The sequence below is a fragment of the Neofelis nebulosa genome, chromosome 1 (assembly GCF_028018385.1).
Source record: "Neofelis nebulosa isolate mNeoNeb1 chromosome 1, mNeoNeb1.pri, whole genome shotgun sequence".
Taxonomy (NCBI): domain Eukaryota; kingdom Metazoa; phylum Chordata; class Mammalia; order Carnivora; family Felidae; genus Neofelis; species Neofelis nebulosa.
Window position 1 is genome coordinate 172795305 of NC_080782.1, and position 19539 is coordinate 172814843.

The following is a 19539-nucleotide window of genomic DNA, read 5'->3' on the forward strand; positions in this document are numbered from 1 at the left end:
CCCTATCTGGGAAGATTACCTAGAGAGTCAGATGGGGAAATCTGCTTGCCCTGCCTATGCTCTCTCTCTCTCCCTCACATGCACACACACCGACACACACACCAACGCTGTTTTTTTTCCATGTCTGTTAGGTTCTTGCAGTAAGAAGCAGGTGCCACATACTTAAGTATGACAGATTCTTTCTTCTATTTTGTAAACACGATCAGTAACTGAGGTCCTAGAGTAAGAATCACAGAGAATCAGTCTTAGAGTTGGGAGGGGTCTGTCTCCCTCTCTTTGTGCCCCTCCCTGGCTCACACTGTCTCTCTCTGTCTCTCAAAGATAAATAAAATGTTAAAAAAAAAGAGTTGGGAGGGGTCTTCAAAGTTACCCCCAAGAATCTCTGTCTAGGGCAGTATGTCCTTCTATCCTCTTGGCAAGTGACTTCCCTGCTTTTGTGTAAGCATGGCCATGGGGCAGTCCTATAAATGTCTCAGGATGGTTACTGTATTTCCTAAGTGCTTGGTCTTCTAACACTCCTAGTTCTAATAGCTGTCTCTCTGAAAACCTATGGATACAGATTCAACTTCCTCTCACTGCTGAGTTGCCCTCCTCTGGACAGATTTGGCAAACAGATTTGGTCCCACTGCTCTTCATCTGGATGATATGCCCAGCCTGTGAGGGTATGACATCTGGCTGGCTGGCTGGCCAAACATTTAACTCCTAAGAAGGTTGGTAAAAAGTGTTGGTTTGCTAGGATGTTAGACTAACTTTATATTCACCCATTTGCTTAACAATATGGCTTACATTATAGTGTTCTTAAATCCAGCCATTGTGAATACCAATTTTTCAGTTTTTCAAAGGGGTTTGAAGAATGTTATATGTTTAGGGGCACGCGGGTGGCTCAGTCAGTTAAGTGGCCGACTTCAGCTCAGGGCATGATCTCACTGTTCTTGAGTTCGAGCCCCATGTCAGGCTCTATACTGACAGCTCAGAGCCTGGAGCCTGCTTTGGATTCTGTGTCTCCCTTGCTCTCTGCCCCTCCCCTCACTTGTGCACACACACATGCTCTCTCTAAAAAATAAACATTAAAAAAAAATGTTATATGTTTAGTAACTTATAATAATATGGGAAAAATTACCACATCTCATAAAGGTCAGTCTTTACTTTCTCCCAAAGCTAAATAACATTATATATATTCAGAATTATTCTTTTGGCAACTCATTTTTATCTGCCATGGAAAATACGCCACAGATGGAGGCATTCCTGAGATAAAAGTGGGAGGTGTATGGGGCCTCAGTTTCTAAACTGACAAGATGAGTTCTGAGTTTCTTTCTGGCTTTGACATTCAGCATTCTCTGCGTAACTCTCCTCTGGTCAATTGCCTCAAGAGAACCCCCTCTTTCAAATAATAGAAATACACACTTTATCACTTCCTTTTGGGTAGAAGTAAAAACATACTGCTCAATTAACATCTCAGCTTAGTATGTATTTTATGGTAGAAAAATGAAAAATATCTAATATTTTGAGTATTCTGTAGCTTTAAATATGTAAGATTTCAATCTTTGTCATTTTGTACAGAACGATACGTTTTTAAAAAGTTAGCTGAAATTTATTATGAGCCTTTACACATACTTCTAATATATAATTATGCATAATAAAAGAACAGATAATGCCTACCATCTATAAACTAAAGAAGCATTAATGGATATTAAAGCACTGGGATTTTGAGGACTTAAAACTAGTTTTGCAAGATGAAACATTCTGGAGATTGGTTGTACAACCATATGTATATACTTAATACTACTGAGTTGTACACTTTAAATGGCTACAATGGTATATTTTATGTGATTTTTTTTTTTTTTTGCCACAACTAAAAGTATTTTAAAATGCATCCTTCTTGGGGTACCTGGCTAGCTCAGCTGGAAGAGCATGCAACTCTTGATCTCAGGATTATGAGTCTGAGCCCCACACTGGGTATAGACATGACTTAAGTAAAAAAAAAAAAATGCAATAAAATAGAATATGAAAAATTGCAACACAAGGTGACATATACATACAACAGGGCAGACATCACATGGTGGCTGTACAGATGTAGCAGAGACTGCTCCTGGCCCCAGCTTCCATTCTTGCCTCTTCCTTTGAGTTTTATGTCTTAAATCCTGCATGTCCCAGCCCCATTTACAGCTAGGATGTGAATGGAACAGAAGTGGTGCATGTAATGTTTAATCCCTTAAGGAAGCCATCTGCCCTTTACTTTCTCTTCTCCCATCTCATAGGCTGGAACTCAAACACAGTATGGAGTGAGTCTCAGCCTCAAAGATTAAGGTGTCATAGCAACAAGGCAGAAGCAACTTGGTCTCTCAATGGCCTGGAGGAAGAGGGCTGCCCACCCACCAGGACCACCTGCCTGCCTCTGAACAGTTAGGTGAGAGAGAAATAAACTTCTTTTGGTTTGAGCCACTGCAGCTTTGGGTCTTTTTGTTACAGTAGCTGAGCCTATACATTAACACAGGAGAATAATCACCTGCACATGCAGCTGGCAGACTGTCTGGGAAGACATAACAATAAAGATAGGCTCTGCTACAAAGTCCGGCTTCCCAGCCTCTAAGCCCTGGGCATTGACTGGCTGTCCTTCTCCCGGTACTGGAAAATTCCTTTCTCATTGCTCTGTGTGTGTGTGTTGAGTTGGGAGGCATGTTCCAAAGATGGAGGGAGGAGACCCAGTAGAAACGACAGGTGGAATTTTGGAGAGAGAGAGAGAGAGAGAGAGAGAAAGAGAGTGAGAGAGAGAGAGAGAGAGAGAGAGAGAGAGAGAGAATAGATGATTAATTTGATTTTAGATGTGTTTGTTTAGGATTTCAATAGATAATGCCTCTTGACCATCAAAATTCTGAAACAACTGAACAAAGAGCACGAGGAAAATTAAAAACACTTCCTTTTTTTTTGATAAATGCTGATCTGAGGACACAGTTTAGTGAAAGATCATACTGACTTTCTAACACTGAACTGTGGAGTTGGACTGACCATTTTGTAGCTACGGTAGCAGCTCAAAGAGCCTAAATTTTTTTTAAATTAATGTTTATTTTTGAGAGAGAGAGAGAGAGAGAGAGAGCGAGCACACGAGCAGGGGAGGGGCAGAAGAGGGAGACACAGAATCCCAAGCAGGCTCCAGGCTCTAGAGCTGTCTGCACAGAGCCTAACACGGGGCTTGAACCAATGAACCATGAGATCATGACCTGAGCCAAAGTCAGACGCTCAACTGACTGAGCCACCCAGGCATCCCAGAAGCTCAAAGATTCTAATGCAATGTAACATTGGGGGCTTATTTAATCCTTTCCCTTTAAACTATAGGAGCTGGTGGAGTAAAGAAATGTAAACTGTTTAATGAAATTCTTTCATTTTTTAATTTCCCTCTCATAGCTCTTTTCTTTGATAGATTTGGTGACATATCTCACATTTACTTGACCTCCACTGGTGATCAAATGGAGCCATTGTTGATATTCTGCTTTCTTTCTATAATTACACTCCTAATTTTCATTGTGATAAGGAGTAAACAGCCACCCTGTTCTATCCACTTAAGGGATGAGTCTTGGGTTCTCCTCAGAAGGTAACTTCAGGACTGGAGAATTCTGTCTGACAATAAACTTCCTTTCCAGGATATTTCTCAGTTTTTTGTTTTTGTTTTTGTTTTTTTTTTAATGTTTGTTTTTGGAGGAGAGAGAGAGACAGGGTGTGAGTGGGGGAGGGGTAGAGAGAGGGAAAGACACAGAATCTGAAGCAGGCTCCAGGCTCTGAGCTGTCAGCAAAAGCCTGACGCGGGACTTGAACTCATGAGATGTGATATCATGACCTGAGCTGAAGTCAGACACTTAACTGACTGAGCCACCCAGGTGCCCCTCTTGGTTTTTATATAAATCTGAACATACTGGCTCACACCTAAGCAAAGTCAGTCCTTACTACCATCTACTGAAATGGCCCTTCCAAATGTTGGTTTCTTTTACCTGGATAGCATGTATAGGTATTTAATAAGTATTTAAATAAGAAGAAAAAGAAATTGAAGGTAACAGTGGAGTCTAAAGTTCTTTCAAGAGATCATCTTAATATGTGAAAGGAGAAATAGGTAGTACACCCAGTACAAGGTGAATGTTTTCCTAGTTTTTCTAACAGAAGTGAATCATCAAGCAGAGTTGCTCAGATACTGAACTGGATTGTGAAAAACAAGCAAAAACCAATGTGCTGTTATTAAAAAAATCACTCATTTGGTAATAAATCCAATATTGTCACAAACACTATATAAACTGTTCATCCTCAATTGTGAACTGGTAAACTGATTAACATCATATTCTAAATTTGAAATGAAGTCTATGTTGGAGAATAGTTGTTAAAAGATGTATTGAGACATAGCTGTTGAGAAAAGGCCAATGAATTCTGGCTAAAAGACCAGATAGGTGACTATTTGATAAATGTATAATAAAACAGCAGAATTTTATTAGTACTATTACTCTATGAGCCTGGAACAGTTTAAAATGGAGAGGTTATTGAAGAGTATGTGTCTGACACAGAAACAGGTTTCTCCAGGATGGAGGAATATCAAAATGAAGCCCCTTTGTCTGATAATGGGGTGTTTCTTTCTACAAAAAATCTTAAGGGGCGCCTGGGTGGCTCAGTTAGTTAAGCGTCTGACTCTTGATTTTAGCTCAGGTCATGATCTCACAGCTTGTGAGTTCAAGCTCTGCATAGGGCAGTCTGTTGTCAGCACAGAGCCCGTTTAAGATCTTCTGTACCCGTCTCTCTGCCCCTCCCCCACTCACACTTTCTCAAAAATAAACATTAAAAATATTTTTACTTTTGAGAGAGAGAGAGAGAGAGAGAGAGAGAGAGAGCAGGAGTGAAGGAGGGGCAGAGAGACAGGGAGATACAGAATCTGAAGCAGGCTCCAGGCTCTGAGCTGTCAGCACAGAGTCCAATGTGGGGCTCAAACCCACAAACTGCAAGATCAGGCCCTGAGTCAAAGTCGGCCACTTAACCAACTGAGCCACCCAGGTGCTCCAACACTAAAAATATATATTTTTTTTATTTAAAAAATTTTTTTTTAACGTTTATTTATTTTTGAGACAGAGAGAGACAGAGCATGAACGGGGGAGGGGCAGAGAGAGAGGGAGACACAGAATTGGAAACAGGCTCCAGGCTCTGAGCCATCAGCCCAGAGCCCGATGCGGGGCTGGAACTCACGGACCTCGAGATCCTGACCTGAGCTGAAGTCGGACGCTTAACCGACTGCGCCACCCAAGCGCCCCAACACTAAAAATATTTTTAAAAAAGCTTAAGAAAACTGTGGATCATTCAGAAGGTGGAATTTATGGACAGCTATTATGTGAGCGAAAATGTTTACCTCAAAAGAGATCTAATATTCCTAATTAGTAATATTATTAATAGGGTTTTTTTTTGTCAAGTCAGTTCTTACAGCTTTGTTTTCAATCAGCTAAAAATGTTTGATATATTACCCTAATCTACTGTCTTAATTGTACTGTTTTCTGATGTGTATTTATGTCTTGAGATAGCAACTTTTTGAACCAAATTATTTATTTTGAGAGAGAGAGCACATCATGAGCAGAGGAGAGGCAGAGAAAGAGGAGAGTGAGAGAATCCCAAGCAGGCTCCATGCTGTCAGTGCAGAGCCTGAGGTGGAGCTCAAACCCACCAACTGTGAGATCATGACCTGAGCCAAAGTCAAGAGCAGGATGCTCAACCAACTGAGACATCCAGGCGCCCCTAATAAGTTGTAAGTCAGTGTTCTTTGTTTTTTATTATCAGTAAGACCTACTATGAGTTTAATAGGAGAAGAGATATTAGAGTTCCCAATTAATGATGTCTATCCTTTGAAATATACTCATCTGAAGTGTATTAGTTTCCTAAGGCTGCCATAACCAATTACCACAAACTCTGGTCGCTTCCAACAACAGGAGTTTACCCTCTCACAGCTCTGAAAGCAGATATTTGAACTGGAGGTGTCAACAGGACAGTATCCCTCCCTGGAGAATCTTCCTGGCGGCTCCCAGCTTGTGCTGGCTGCACTGTGTGTCGCTGCATCTCTGCCTCTCTCTCCACGTCGCCTTCTTTGTGTGTCACTTGAAAGGACTCTTGACAGTGGATGATCAAGGAGGATCTTATCTCAATAACCTAACTACATCTTAAGGACTCTTTTCCCAAATAAGGTTCCATTTATGGGTTCTGGGGATTAGGATATGGATGTAGCTTTTGAGAAGGCACAGTTCACTCCATTATGGTAACTGAGGTATATGATTTTAATCATTACATGCCTTAATACACTTGCATGAATATCTTCAGATGGGTGAACACCAAAAGGCTTCCAGTTCTTTATTTTTAAGTTTATTTATTTGTTTTTAAGTAATCTCTACACCCATCATGGGGCTTGAAACTACAAACCCGAGATCAAGAATTGCATGCTCTACTGACTGACCCAGTCAGATGCCCCAAAGACTTCCAGTTCTTAGAGTCAGAAATCAACAAGCATTGGGCTGTGGTAGCCAAGAACTATAGGTTAGCTAAGAGATCACGGTACAATTACTTTATTAAGTCATGGTTAATAACAAATGAAACCACACTTGTCTAACACTTGCCATCAACACCAGATATGCTGTGCACAAGTATTGCCTGTGTTGTTTTTCACACCACTGCATTTACTACAACTGCTGAGGGAACTGGATATATGATGTTAAAACTAAGTTAATAAACTCTTGATAGCAGTACCTTGTCAAGTCAGTTCTTACAGCTTTGTTTTCAATCAGCTAAAAATGTTTGATATATTACTCTAATCTACTGTCTTAATTGTACTGTTTTCTGATGTGTATTTATTTATGTCTTGAGACAGCAACTTTTTGAACCAAAATAAAGGTACCAAAGAAAATGAACATGAACAGTGGAATGAATGATTCCTTAAAAGTACTACTAGAAAATATGTTAATAAAGGTGACTTCTCCCTTTTCCATCCTCCCTCCTCTCCCCACCCTGTTGAGGTGAACAGTGCCTGGACTACTTTAAGTCCTTGGCAAGGTCTCTTGGGGTACCATTGTATGGCAGGGGACAGGGCTTGGTACTGTCAGAGTCACAGGGTAGTTGAGTTGCACAGACCTCAGAGGTGATCTGGGACAACTCTAAGCTCACTTACGACTCCCCTCTGCAATATTTCTGGCCCGAGGGGCATCCACAACTGCTTGAATGCCTCGAAGTCCATCTCTTTGTCCTTGGCTAGCTCTAAATACTCCATTGTAGACCATAGTGCTGTCTGGAGCCATATTCAGCCTCCCCACTTATGCTGTGTATCCGTGCCTACTCTTTCCCTTTCTGCTGCCTACCTCCACTGAAAGAGCACTGGTTAAGGGAAAGAGCAAGATAGTACTTGTGAGTCACAGTCTTTAGGCTGTGTGCCTGGAGAAATTCTTTCTACCAACAATGCTGGCTTTTTCCACATAAGCCTAGTAGGTATCTTTCATCATCCAGAGAATGTATTTTTTAGATAGTTGGCTAAGGCTTAAATCATACAATATTGGGGCTGAAGAAAGCTCAGCAATTACCCAGTCACTTCAGAAATAATGAGATAAAAGAAATAGAAATAAATGAGATAAAAAATGTGATCAATAAATTATTGGAGGTCACTCAACATGATGGGGGCAGAGCTAGGACTACGGCCCAAGTCTTCCGATGCCTATTTAAGCACTTTCCCACACTCTACAGGTTGTGATGCAAAGCTTGCTCCACCTCTTGAGATGTTGGCCTCACTGGTGCCATCTGATGAGATAATCAACCTCCTATGGTCTGAATGTTTGTATCTCCCCCAAATCTGTATATTGAAGCCCTAACCTCCAATGTGATGGTATCTGGAGGTAAAGCCTTTGGGAGGTGATTAGGTCATGAGGGTGAATCCCTTGGATGGGATTCGTGCCCTTAAAAGAAGAGACCCAGGAGAGATTATCTTTCTCTCTGTCATGTGAGGAAAAGTCAAGAAAACAGACATCTATGAACTAGGAAATAGACTCTTACCAGGAACCAAACTGTCTTACCCCTTGATCTTGGACTTCTGAGTCCCCAGAACCGTGAGAAATAAATGTTTGCTGTTCAAGCCACCTAGTCTATGGTACTTGTTATAGCAGCTCGAACTGACTAAGATATAACCCACTGAATATACTCAGTGATGCTTACTGAGTGTGCTATGGGCAGACAAGGGTCTTTGCTCTTACAGAGCTTGCTCTCAGGTCAGTGAAGGATTGACAGAACCCAAAAGGCTGCAAGGCTCTGATCCAGCTTTCACATTAGGGCCTTGATTGGGACTAGGGTCACCGAGTTCAGCTCTTAATTCTTCACTGGACCCTGACAGGAAAGGTAAAGTACCTGGAGTTAATGTCTTCACTTAGAACTGTTCCTTAACTTGTCACATGTCATCATTTAAGTCCAAAGCACTTCTTGGCTTAGAAAATAAATCTCTTTACTTCCTCTCCTGTACTCAGCTCTAATATTAAGCAGGAACCCAAGGTCCATGACAGGAACTATAAAAAAAAACCCTGTTTTTTTAAATTAAAACTCATTGTCGTCCATAAAATAAAGTATATCTCTTGGGAGCATTAAAGCTATCAACCAGCTACTTGTAAGTGAGAGAGGCATTTTCTGGTTGACACAGTAAGCGAGAAAGACCCAGATGGTGGAGCCTTTTGGCATGGACTTATCTGCTCCGGCTGTCTAATACATTTCTCCGCTGCGTTAACTCTTCCTCCATCAGAACCATCACATCAGTTTATTTCTAAGGAAGACAAAAACAGAAAGGTGTTTGTCTATAAGATTCCTACCTTCCTCCTTCAACACTGGGTAGCGCCTATTCACTGCTAGAGGCAACTGAAATGATCTGGATCCTTTGGTGATAAATCTCACAGCTCTGGCCCATGCAAGATTCAATATAGTCTCTTCCTCATGAAACAGGAAAGGGGACTAGACTTTTGGGGGCTATGTTACCTGGGCTGGACATGATTCCTGATGAAGATTCAGAATTTATTTTAAAAAGGATTTTGGATTGCTGGATGGAGCATGTTGCATGACTGCTGGCTGGAGAATGAGTCCCTTGGGCTTGAGGCCCTGTCTTCTTTCATGAGGAATCCCTGCCAATCCAGGATCTGTGAAATGCTTCCGCCAGCCAGTCTCTAATTTAGCATATGTACAAAGCCAATTTTTGGACACCGTGATGGAGCCTGGCATCTCTGCACCCCTCCGTGTTTGTAATGCTCACAGGGAAATAACAAGTAACTAGCAAGACAGAAAAAAAATGTGACAAGAAAAGGCTTTCTAAAATCACAGATAAATCGTCTATGTATTATGTATGTATATGTGTCTCCCTCCTGCTTTTCCAATATAAACTTCCCCCATGTAAATCCTTGTAGTTATTTCATTTAGATTTTCAATCTGGGATGCACTTAGCAATAGCCAACACAGACAAAGATAAAACCCTGCTCCCCACTGAGAACATCTGATTTTTTAAATGTAGAAATGCTGCTCTTTACAAAATAGGACATTTCCCTTTTAATTAGTTTCGAAATATACCCAAATAATTTGCAACTAGGAAATGATACCATTTAAGAGTACTTAAAATAATTCCCATGCATGCAAAGCCGATTTGATGAGAGACACAAGCTAGTGAAACTTTAAGTTTTTAGATAAACTGAACTTTTCTGTGGGGACAGCTATCACTAACATGGGCAAATTATCACTATCTTCTCTCAGAAAACTCCAGTCAAAAAAAAAAAAAAAAGAATAGAAAAGAAAAAAGAAAAGAAAACCCCAGTCTAAGGTATTTTCTGAATATTTGGGGACAATTGCTAATTGAGGCTTGAATGTACCCATCCATCTTAGCTGAAAATATGGACCTTCCTGCCACCCTCCCTTTCTCTAGATTTTCTTGCCAACCATCTAGTTTTCTAACAGTCCTTCGAGAGAATGGGTAGACACAAAAGCTCTATGGTAAGATGTCATGCTATCTTTGAAAATAAATACATATATTGTGCTCACCCACCCTTCAATGTGCCAGCAATGAGTCCCTAGAGGGGCATCCATCAGGAGAGGCATTTTGACTTTTGCCTGTGCATGAATGAAATCAAATCTCTGAATAAAAGGGAAGGCGAGACTAACATGATTTTCCTCAGTGCCTGGATTATGACAATGACCAACTTTTCAGCTCTTTTGGTAGGTGAGATCCCTGCCCTTCTGGCCAGGTGAGCCGCTGCTGATAGGTCTGCTCGCATGGTATGAACAAACTTTTCCAAACCATACTCAGTCCTTACCTGTTAGGGTAGAAAGAAAGTCTGAGCCCTGCATGTATAAATATAAATATTTTAGGAGTCTGGCTGATGGTGAGATTTGCACGGCCATGCAGAAGCCAAGCTTGATTGCCCTGGCCTGGTGTGGGGCTCCCCAGGTGGCAGGGGCTGAGAGCGGGCAGTGCAATTGGCGGGGGGGTGGAAGTGAGTGCCTCCAGTCATTCTGAGTAGCCCCTGGGCTGATTAGTGACGAGGGCTGACAGGCTCCTAAGGGGAGGTCCTGTCCAGTTTCTTTCTGCAGCAGGGATGATGGGCCATGCATGGGGTCCTGAGGCAGAGACTGGGGATTTTTTTGTGTGACCATGACTACATTCCTCATCAACAGGCCACACTCATGGTCTCTTTGGAGGCCACCGACTCACTGGAGGATTACCATTAAGGGACGTCTGCTCAGTGGCGCCAGGTTCTTTCCCCACCCCTCAGGGGCCAGCATGGTGCCTCCATGCTGCTTCACCCAAGCCAGACAGAAGGGCAGGGCACCAGGTCTGGGAATTAGAGAGGGCGATCGATACGTGTATACGGAACACAGTCACGGACAATTGAAAAGGCTCACACGTAATCCCACTGGGAACTGCTTAAAACTGAAGTCCGTGATAAATGACTCACGGAACCCAGACCCTGACTGGGAATGGCCAGAGGTGAGGTTCATAACATTTGTGATTCATGGAGATCAAGGGCCTAGAATGTATGTAAAGGATTCTGGGACTGGCCCTGCAAATAAAAATAACTCTTTAAACGGAAGAATTTTTTACTTCTGACTGATCTTGAAACCTTGAATTATGAGATCGCTACCTTTCAAGTCTGGTGTCAAAGGAAAGACTACTTCTTTGCAACATAATGCTTACAACTTGAGATCTATTGCCTCGGCACCCTGACACAGCTGCCACCTTGCCAGTACGTTAAGAGTCTTTGCTGATGAGCATGTGTTCATTGGGGAGACCATTTGTTTTTTTTTTTTTTTTTTAAACGTTTATTTATTTTTGAGACAGAGAGAGACAGAGCATGAGTGGGGGAGGGTCAGAGAGAGAGGGAGACACAGAATCTGAAACAGGCTCCAGGCTCCGAGCTGTCAGCACAGAGCCCGACGTGGGGCTCGAACTCACGGACCGCGAGATCATGACCTGAGCCGAAGTCAGCCTCTTAACCGACTGAGCCACCCAGGCGCCCCAACCATTTGGAGAATAACCAGAGACTGTAGAGTTATGAGAACTAAAGTAGATATGGGATTAGAATACAGATGTTTTCAACTTCTGGCTTTTGATGAGGTAAAATCAATAAGAATTGAAAAAGTAGGTACTTAAGCTATATCAAAGTTTGGTAGATTCTAAGATCAGAGTTGGATTATAATTTGGAATTAATTTACATGGTTTGTGGTCCTAGTAATGCAGTGATTTTCCTAGTGAAAATAAAACATTTGACATCCTGGATTTCTGAGAGTTGGGTTATAACAGAGTCAAAGGAAAGGTAATCTCTGGATAGAGAAAAGCTGTATCAGTCAGGGATCTCCAGAGAAACAGAAGAGAGATAGACAGATAGACAGATTTATTTTAAGGAATTGGCTTACAAGATTGTGGACTGACAAATTCAAAATCCACCAGGGAAGCTGGAACACTGGAAACCTGGGCAAGAGTTGACGTTATAATCCTGAAGGCAGAACTTCTTCTCCAGGAGATCTTCGACTGACTGGATGGGACCCACCTACATTACCCAGGGTAATCTACTTTACATAAAGTAAACTGATTAGAGATGTTAACTATATCCACAAAATATCTTCCCAGCACCATCTAGATTTGTGTTTGATTAAATGACTGGGTACTTACTATAGCTTAACCAAGTTGATGCAAAAAACAGATCATCACAGATTTCTTTCAAACTGTGAAAAAATAATCAATGTCTTCGGTCCATAAAGATTTGCCTTCTTACTTTTGGAAGGGTCCTGCAAGTCATGCCTTATCAAATGAGGCATGATACATGAGCGATCTGCAGCTCCTCAGCGATCTGGTCTTCCTCACCAGATATCCATTGGGAGAAGATGCAGATTCTGAGCCTTGTATAAATATTGTACAGAGAAGGGAATGGCAAATAAGCTGAAATGGAGAGGAGGAAGAGCACCTATTCTAATACTTTCTGTTCTGGTTCTACCAGTGTCTCCAAAGCACTTGTTCCAACCATGGCCAACATAGCAATGGTTGTCTGTGTTGCCCACCTGACCAGTTCCTAGCACATGCCTTCCCTGACTGCTGTTCTCAAATATCCACTAAGTGTGTCCTTTGAGCATGATGCGCTCTTAACCCATGGGTAAACCTCATGAAAGGTGATGATGAATGTATTATGTTGGGCCAACAAGTGAGTCACAGGGGTTCTCATCCCAAAGAAACATAAGCTTCCTTCCCTGCTAATTATACTATGCATCCTTCTTTCCATAAATTTTATATGTATAAAATAGTTTAAACAACGAAGCATCCTTCATCTAAAGAGGACTAAACCAAAAGGAAAAAACAAACAAACTTGCAACAGAAATAATATCGTTTTAATTCTTATCTCTAAGGTCAGATGATAAGTAACATTCACATGACACTTTATCATTTATAAAGTGCTTTCACATACACTCATTTTATTTTTGTATCCTTCAGACTAAAAGGTTGATGGCATCACCCCCATTTTACAGATGATGCCATAAAAGGCTTGGAAAGATTAGCAGCCCTTCCTGATCTGATACGGCCATCAGACTGCTCAGCGGGGACTGGAACTGCAGTCTTCTGCTCCTGGCTACACCCTGGGCTGTTCTGGGGCTTGCTGGTGACCAGTTCAACCTCAAACCCTAGTTTATGGAATTACATAAAGGTGGCCAGAATCTGACTGGCCAACAAATCAAGTGACTCTCTGCTTACGGAAAACCATTGAAGTTATTATTTCTACAGATGGCCAAGGTACCCTTTTCCCTTCCATGTGTGTTTCGTGGGTGCAGAGAGCTCTCTCTATTGGAAATCAGTGGGAGGGCTCTGCACAATAAAGAGCAGGGAATGAGAAGCAGGATGTGGATCTATTCCATAAAGTGAAAACTTAACGTCCTAACAAGTAATTAAGAAAAAATTCGAGGTTGTTTCCTCAGCTGATCATCACCGGCAGAGCCAACTTTGGATTAAACACTTCTGCTCAGTGGTTTTGACATTCTCAGTCAGGCATATCTTGATGAAATTAGAGATGCAGAAAATATTTTTTGATGGAGCGCAGGGACAAAACAGCTAGAAGGGAAGCCAATTTTATACACAAACTTGTACAGACTGAAATAAAGAGGAAAAGGGAAAGCAAGACAATAAGGAGTGTGTGAGTGTGTGTAAATGAAAGAAAATGAAAGCAAGTGAGAGAAGAGGAAAGGCCGATGCTCATTAATTAGACTTTAAGTTCTTGGCAGTAAGAGGTGTGTTTATAAACAATCTTCACTAAAACATACCTTTCCAACTATTGACTGTTTTATTTGCCAAAAAAGTCTCTAATTATTCTGTACTGTTTCAATCCAAAAGCAGAGAGAGAAATATTAATAAGAGAACATAACCGTTCTTATGATGGAACATAGATCTCTGCACAGAGGTCAATATTTCTAACGTTCAATTAACAAAGTGTGGCCAGTGTAAACTATTTTACAACAGGATTAGGTGGGGGCTATTAGTTTTCAAACTAGTAAAAAAAAAAAAAAAAAGAAAAGAAAAGAAAAGAAAAAAGAAAAAAAGAAAAGAAAAAACCTAGACCAGAGATATAAAAGTTGAAATGTTAACTATTCAGGAAACTCTTAATAGCATGCTTATACTAAGCCATCAGTAAAACAACTAGCTTTCCTCTTAGGACTTAAGTCTAGAAAAGTCTGATCTATAAGAGTATAATAAACACTTGCAGACATGTCAACATTTGTTGGTAAATTATCTCCCATGCATCCTTTCTAAGGAAGTTACTAGAGGATGTACTCCCTTAAAATGAGGGAATAAACCAAGAAAAAAAAGACATGAAATCCAATAAACAGAAAATCCAACTCAGAAATTAGGCCAAAGGACTTCCCAGGATGACAGGGAAGGCAGCTACCAGATAACAAGTTAGTAGGCAGCCAACACATATCGGAGAAGGGATGATGGCTCTGGTGGAGTTTGGGACTGAATTAGCGAGAGACATCTAGAAGACAAAGCAAATTCAATAGGCGAAGAGATGAACTGTGGCACTCATACAATGGAATACTAGTCAGCAATAAAAAGAAGAACACTCAAGCCACAAAAAAGATATGAAGGAATCCTAAATGCATTAACGCTAAGTGAAAGAAGCCAGTCTGAAAAGTCTATACACTATATGATTCTGACTATTTGACATTCTGGAAAAGGCAAAATTACGGAGACAGTAAAAAGATCAGTGGTTCCCAGGGGATCACTAGAAAAGACTGAAATAGGCAGAGCAGAGGGGATTTTTAGAGTAATAAAACTATTTTGTATGATACTGTAGTGGTAGATATATGACATTAAGCAGTTGTCAAAATCCATAAACTGTACAAGATTGAGAGTGAATCCTTAATGTGAGCTACGGACTTGGGTTAATAAACATTTTTTTGATAAATAAGTAGAACCAAGGAAATTATTAATTTCAAGAACAAGAAAGCAAATATAATCACAGTAAACCATATTAGGTAAACCTTAAATATTGATCTAGTCCTAAAATATACTTATATTGGGAGGATGGGGATAAGAGAGAGAGGTGAGAGAGCTCAATCCTCATCTTACATAAAAAGAAGTCAATTGATAATATTTAAAATTGAAAAATGAAGAAATCACAGTATAAACATGCTATTTAGAAGTAGTAAGAAAGTTAGAAAATTTGAAAGTGATTTTTTTCTAGGGAGTAAGGCCTGGGGAGGGGCAGGAATGGCAGGTTTTCTTTCTGAGCTTTATTGTAGCAGAAAGGAAACCCCTAAATCAGCTATGTGTTCCTGACTCCTCAGTACTTTGGGCCACAGTTGTGTAGTGGGTAGGGCACAGGGCATAATGTTAATAAGGTTAGAACTAAGACCTCGCTCTCTGAGCACACTGACCGTACCTTACTTCTCATTTCACTGCAGTCATGTGCCATTTGTCTGAATGGAAACTGGACTACAGCAAATAGAGCCGATCAACACAAAGCCACAATCACCACTTACTAAGGCCCATTGGGCTCATCTGTGGATGTGTCGTACTTGATCTTGTTGAGCATGACTCTTAAGTCACCATGCCTGCTCCTGCCAATGACCAACACAAACTGGAGGGATCTTCCGGTGTCATAAGTAAGTCTCAGTCCTACTTTTGAACCACTTCTTTGACTTCTTTCATGCCCCTGATCCTGTCCCAGTTTTAAGCCTCCTAGGGACTAGTTCTGCTGCTTTGCCTTCCTGTTTACGTTCTTTAAAAAACCTTTTTTTAATGTTTATTTAAAAAAATTGTTTTTAATGTTTATTTATTTTTGAGAGAGAGAGACAGAGAGAGTGTGCAAGCGAGAATGAGTGGGGGAGGGGCAGAGAGAGAGGGAGACAGAATCCAAAGCAGGCTTCAGGCTCTGAGCTCTCAGCACAGAGCCTGACACGGGGCTCAAACCCACAAACCATGAGATCACGACCTGAGCCAAAGTTGTACACTTAACTGACTGAGCCACCCAGGCGCCCCCTGTTTACATTCTTATCTACTCATTTGGACTTGACAGTGTAGACCTTGTATTAGTGAGATAAATCACCACAAAACTTAGTGGCTTAAAACCATAACCATTTTATTTGCTCATGGTTCTGTGGGTCAGAATTTGCACTGACTCACCTGGGTGGTTCTGCTGGTCTCACTGGGGGCTGCTTACGTGCACCCAGTTATCTGGCAGCTTGTCTGGGGCTGAATGATCTAAGATGACCCCACTCACCCGACTGTTAGTGTGGGGTATCACTGTTAGTGTGGGACTGTAGTGTGGGCTCTCCAACAGGAGAGCTAGGGATCCTGCATGAGATGGCAGAGTTCCGGAGGGGCAATTCCCCAATGTGATCTATAGGCCTATGCAAGTCACCTGGCCTAAACCAGAATCAATGCGGGAGGGGACTACACAAGGGTGTGGATATAGGAGGCATGAATCATTGGAGTGTACCACAGACACTTTCCCTGGTTATGATGTGGGTCCCTGCTTGATTTCCGGGCACCAACCCTCAATGGAGACATATCTTCCCAGGAAATGGAGGTGCCATTTTTGCTCTCAAAGAAGAATATAAGCTCGCTGAGGATTTATTTTTCACTTTTATTGCCCATTCATAAAAGAGAAAAAAGGCAGTGTGCTTTCTGTGAGGGAAACTAGGTCCTCCTGAGCCTGATCTCAACACCACTGAGCTAGGCCAGACCTAAGAGACCTGGGGAAAAGGCAGCAGCACTTTTGACCACACACATACAGTGCCTTGGTGATGCCTTGCAACACACACCAGAATTCCTTGGCTATGCCTTTCACAAAGAGCAATAAGCCTAATTTCCCACAGCAAATGAAAGTTAGAGATATGCTTATCTAATAACAGTTAGAGATATGCTTATCTGTTCATTCATTTATTTACAGAATAATGTGAATTAAACCAACTAAGTGCCAGGCACTGTGTTAGATGAATGTGTTATAGTTACTGTCTTTAAGTTGCTCAGAACCTATTAAGGGATACAGATAAATACAGACATCCTTTGATATCCAAATCTAGTCAATTTGTGAAAATGGCTGGGTGAAAATGGACTGAAAAAGCGTTTGAATAGTGAGAGCCTACATTCCCTCATTGTAAATGGAAACAACAGTATTGTGTTCCCAGCCCCAGCCTCAAAACCCCGATCAATTCCCTCAAAAAAAAATTTTTTTTAATGTTTATTTATTTTGGGGTAGGGGCAGAGAGAGAGAGAGAGAGAGAGAGAGAGAGAGAGAGATTGATTGATTTCCAAGCAAGCTCTGTACTGCTAGTACAGAGCCCTACGTGGAGCTCAAACTCATGAACTGAGATCATGACCTGAGCCGAAACCAAGAGTGGGACACTTAACCGACGGAGTCACCAAGGTGCTCCACTTCAAAAATTCTTCTTAAAGTTTAATTGCCTATGTAACAACTCACCAAGTATTTTCTACATTATGTCAAGGATTTAAAACACTAATTATTTAGCAGTGAATGAGCACTCATGGATATATTTTTACAATAAATGATACTGCACAGTAACAGATACAGCTCATGTTCTCCTTCTATGCCATATTAACATGTATAGTAATGTACATAAACAATGGAACAACATGCTAAGGAACCTTTCTTAGAAGACTTAATATAACACGAGAAACCTAAATGTTTTTGCTAGCACATACATGCATCTCTGTGTTGGTATTTTGATCTAAATGTTGAATTCTGGGCTTAAAGTTTCTTCAAGTTATTATAGTAATTACTCCAATGGGGAGAGTTTAGATAGTGCAGAGGATTTTTTTTTTCTAATATTGAGACTATGACGCCACATGGCAATGATCTCTGTAGAGAGTTACATGACCAAAGGAGGAAACAAAAGTGTATTCAAATATGACCAGGTATATATTCTGTGTGCATATGGGAAAGTAAACAAAGAATATTGAAACAGCATGTCTACTGTTACTATGGTAAGTATCTGAGTGATTTTTCCCCATTTTTATTATTCTATTTTTCTGCAGTTAAGACAAGATATTTAAAACACAAACGTGCAAAAACAATAGATGCAAATATGAGTGTGAATGCAACACCCTCCCACCCGAACCCCTGCAGGATCTTCAGTGCCTGGTTATGCCATTGCCAGTGGAGAAGGCTGGACGTGCAGCAGAGATCACCTGGATCAGGTCTGCTTTATGGAAGCTGGCATTCTCTGCAACCAGCAGCCACCGAACCCGCATATCAAAATTTACATAGTAAATTACTCCATAATTGGAGTTGGTTAAGCGTGTCTTGATCTCAGCTCAGATCATGATCTCATGGTTTGTGGGATCGAGTCCTACATTGGGCTCTGTACTGATGTTGCAGAGCCTGCTTGAATTCTCGCTCTTCCTTTCTCTCTGCCCCTTTCCTGCAGACTCTCTCACCCAAAATAAATAAATAAACATTAAAAAATAAAACACAAATGCCATGCATCGTATAGTAGGTAGCTGAGGATGTATTACATTTTTGTAATTTAAATTATACCAAAGAAACACAAGAAGAACTTGCTATTTAAAAATCCCTGGTAGAGAATTCTTTTGATGAGCAAACATTGCTTTAACTTTACCATTCACCCTCCTGATTTAAGCGTTTTGATAAGTTGGATTGTCTCAAAGCAGGGTATAACAGTAGCATCTCATACTTGTTTTAGACAATTTTTGTGCATCAGCTTGATAGAATATTAAGAAGTCATTAACATTTGTAATTATGAAGACTGTGGTGATGTGGAAAAATTCTTGTGCTGTGTTAAGTAAAAAAAATATCTAACTACAAAATTACATTCAAACTATTACTGCAACGAAGTAAATATGCATGGGGAGTGACTAGAAAAGAACACTGGGTAAGGAAAGCATTTTTACACATGGCACATTTCAAGTGGATTAAGTGGAGCTTTGCACAAAGCAAATCCTACCTTATAGCTATAGAAACCGAAGAGGGTAAATGACTTCACATTTTAGCTACAGTGATATGAGCTGGTAGAACAGAAAACCTACAATCATAGAGGCTTAACACAGTAGCAGCTCCTGTCTTGTTCATGTTGAATCTAATCTGTGAGTGGGGGCAGGGGTTGCCTTCTGCTCCACCCAGTATTCAGGGACCCAGGCTGCCAGTAGCTCTATCATCTTTTTAAAAAATTAATTAATTAATTAATTAATTGAGAGAGAGAGACAGAGACAGAGACAGAGAGACAGACAGACAGTGTGAGCAGGGGAGGGGCAGAGAGAGAGGAGAGAGCTGAGAATCCCAAGCAGGCTCCACAATGCCAGCATGGAGCCTGATGCAGGGCTCAAATTCACAAACTGGGGCTCAAACTCCATGACCTGAGCTGAAGTTGGATGCTTAACCAACTGAGCTACCCAGGTGCCCCAGTGGCCCTATCATCTTTAACCCACAACTTTTTTTTTTTTTTTTAATGTTTATTTTATTTTTTGAGACAGAGAGAGACACAGCATGAGCAGGGAAGGGGCAG

The 19539-nt window shown here is 41.0% G+C and overlaps 1 protein-coding gene and 1 long non-coding RNA gene across 10 annotated transcripts in view; one reads left to right on the plus strand and one right to left on the minus strand.

Annotated features, from left to right (window-relative positions):
* CLYBL (citramalyl-CoA lyase) overlaps nucleotides 1-19539 on the minus strand; it is a 264184-nt gene that overhangs the window by 65837 nt on the left and 178808 nt on the right. The gene's annotated exons all lie outside the window — the stretch shown is intronic.
* LOC131520119 (uncharacterized) lies at nucleotides 12805-18204 on the plus strand. Its single transcript, XR_009265935.1, has 3 exons — nucleotides 12805-13205; nucleotides 15457-15657; nucleotides 18053-18204. It is a non-coding gene; the product is annotated as an uncharacterized LOC131520119 (long non-coding RNA).